The sequence below is a fragment of the Humulus lupulus genome, chromosome X (assembly GCF_963169125.1).
Source record: "Humulus lupulus chromosome X, drHumLupu1.1, whole genome shotgun sequence".
Taxonomy (NCBI): Eukaryota; Viridiplantae; Streptophyta; class Magnoliopsida; order Rosales; family Cannabaceae; genus Humulus; species Humulus lupulus.
The window spans coordinates 144354956-144358272 of NC_084802.1; the positions used below are offsets into that span (position 1 = coordinate 144354956).

Genomic DNA, 3317 nt, shown 5'->3' on the forward strand with positions numbered 1-3317 from the left:
CATATGCTCATCAAATACCCATAAACCCAAATATGCAATGTGGAGTGAAAAATCATTTTTTCTTCGAATTTTCGTGAAATTGGAGACAAAATTGATTTACCCATAGCCTAAAATACATCAAAACAGCCACAAATTGCATCATCCATACACAAATCCAAAAGTGTATTCTAAAAGGGGATTCGGCACATACAAGGGTTTAACAAGCTTTTATGTGACTTTTAGAGTTTAAAAAAGCTTACAAGTGGAGATGAGGAAGAAGAACTTACCCAAATATCTTGAAGAGGTGTTGATTTCTTGAAGAATCCTTGGATTTGCTTGAAGAATATTGGAGCCCTTCTTGGAGTTCTTGGAAGATTTCGGCCAAGAAGAGAGGAAGCCTTGATGGTTTCGGCCAAGAGAAAAATGGGTAGTTTGTGAGCCTTTTTTTTTTTTTTTGCTTATGAATTGTGAGCACCTACGGGTCTATTTAAAGGGAAGAGAGTGGAAATTTTCACTTACCCTTAGAATCTTGAAATTCTTTTTGCTATTCTCTCCCCCACGATTGGGAGCAGTTAACTACAATGATCGTGGTCTGGTAAGATGTAGTGCTTTGTTTGCAAAGGCGGGAGAATGTGTAAAGTCAGTTTTCTCTTTTTATGCCGTCAGCAGTTGGAGAAATTTTTTTTATTATGTGAGTATATCATATAATAAATTTGGGGGGCAAATGTTATCTCCAAAATTTAAAAATAATGACGTGGAAATAAAAGTGACAAGTGGCAATAAATGGATGGGTCAAAGGTTTGAGATTAATCTTGTATATTACTGACATGAAAATTATTTATCTAGTTTGGAAGTGATCTGATCGACCTGGTAGAATTTCTGTCCGACCGGTAAAGATTTTTGACTGACCAGTAAAGTGTTTGGTCGACCAGTCAGTCGTTTTGGCCGATCAGTCATCTATTTTGGCCGACCAGTTAGTCACTTTGGCCGACCAGCAATCATTTTGGCTGACCAGTCATCTTGGAGTCAAGTGTATCTGGTCAGTCAAAAGTTTTGCCTAACTGGAAGGGTGCTTTGGCCAACCAGTTTCACTTCAAGGAGTGAAGTTGGTCGACCAGACAGATCATCATTATGCAGCGAAATTTCAGTAACGACTTCAACTAGAATTAGTCGTACCCAAAACGGGAATCTCTCAGATTATCCCAAAGAAATCGCATATTGTTGTATTTTAAATTTTATTATTAATTAAATATTGGTGAGAGGAACTGGAATATCCAGATTATGAGGGATTTCGATTTGTACAATCCTCCTATAAATAAATAGCTCATGGCATCATTGAAGGGATTCAAATTCTAATTTTTCTGAGAGAGCATTTGTATTCTGAGAGAAATCTTGTATTTTCTTGCATTTACACTTAAGAAACTCAGTTGACACAAGTTCATCTGATCTTGAGTGCAGATCTATATTTCAAACTCTAAGTGGATTAGGCTATTACCAATATATTGGGGCTGAACCACTATAAAATTATCAGTGTCGTATTTTCTCTTGAAAATTAAAAAAGGAAACCTAAATCTTGTCCTTTCACTATAAACAATTTTTACTTAAAGGAAATTTGAACAAAATTCCCAATCCGCCTCTATTAATTAACCTCGGGGAGTTGTTAGTAGTGCGCGAGTAAGTGGAATGAAATAGGCCTGGGGATAAGTGAACCATAAAAATTATATTGTTGTGAAATCTCTAAAAATTATAAGTATGCTCTGTGCTTGCAGTTTTAACTGATCTTCCACATCAGAAAATTGCTTGTTTGAGATTATCTTTGTTACCTTGTTTGTGAAAATTGTATGCATCATTGGGAACGTAACTCTAAAAATCGATTAGTAAAAAGACATCTATCTTTGTTTGAAATTGAAAGTGTTAGTAAGAATTTGAGCATCATGGAACCAATTGCTAATCATGTTGATGAAAATGTTGTGCTTTAAAAAACTTTGCTTGAATATTTTGCACCCATTTCATCTAATGCTCCATCATGCATTGTTTTTCCTACAACTTCTACTACTCATTTTGAGATTAAACCAGCAATCATTCAATTGTTGCCAGCTTTTTAAGGGTTAGATAGAGAGGATCCTTACATGCATGTCAAAGATTTCTTAGAAATTTGCTCAACATTTAAATTTTAAAAAATTTATGATGAGTCGGTCAAACTAAGATTGTTTCCTTTTTCATTAAAAGACAAATCAAAAGCTTGGTTAAATTCCCTTCCCACGGCGTCTATAACTACATGGGATCAACTTTATAATAAATTCTTGCTGAATTTTTTTCCTATGTCTAAAACTGATAGTTTAAGGAGAGAAATCTCCGATTTTTTTCAAAAAGATAATGAAGAGTTTTATGAATGTTGGGAAAGATTTAAAGATTTATTATTAAAATGTCCTCATCATGGTTTTGAAAAATAGAGACTTGTAAAATATTTTTAAGATGGTTTGACTCCCTCTAATCGTCAAATGATTCAATCTATGCATACCAGAAATTTTTTAAAATTTCAAGGACAAGAGGCTTGGGACGCCCTTGAAGATTTGTCTGTCAATTCACAACTATGGAATTGTTTTGATCCTAGGTCTAGGTCAACTAATTCACCAAAAATAGGAGGAAGGTATGAAGTAAAAGATGAATTAGACTTAAGAACATCCTTAGACAAATTAGTGAGGAAAGTAGAAGCTTTAGCCATAAGCCAAACTATAAATTCTCCAATACAACCAAGAAAAGATGTTTTTTCTATATGTTCTAGTCCTTGCCATAATGCCCAATCATGTCCTTCCTACCAAGAAGCCTTTTCTGAGGAGGCCAGTGCTCTTCATTCTTATGGGAAACCAAATGATAGCCCATTTTCATCCACCTACAATCTAAATTAGAGAAACCATCCGAACTTTTCACGGGGACAAAACCAACCCCAAATGAATCAAGGGCACCAATACAACACACAAAACCAAACTCATGCCCCAAAAAATCAACCATATCCTGAACAAAGGAAACCTACCTTAGAAAATACTTTACAAAAGTTTATGCAATCCACTCAACAAATCCTACAAAATCAATCTCAATCAATTACCAAACTCGAGACACAAGTAGGACAACTCGCCACTGCTTTAGCTGATAGAGAAAAAGGAACATTCCCTAGTCAACCTATCCCTAATCCAAAAGGTCAATATGAGATAGGAAAATCTAGTCATATTGGAGAAGTCAAATCAATTTCAACTCTTAGGTCCGGAAAGAACATTGTCAAACCCGATTACATACCCGAAGTTGAAAAAGAAAAAGAAAAAGAAATGAGTCAGCCTTCT

General features: G+C 35.1%; 1 non-coding gene across 1 annotated transcript; it reads right to left on the bottom strand.

Annotated features, from left to right (window-relative positions):
- Window positions 1-2315: 2315 nt before the first annotated feature.
- LOC133807694 (small nucleolar RNA R71) lies at window positions 2316-2422 on the bottom strand. Its single transcript, XR_009879594.1, has one exon. It is a non-coding gene; the product is annotated as a small nucleolar RNA R71 (small nucleolar RNA).
- Window positions 2423-3317: the final 895 nt, after the last annotated feature.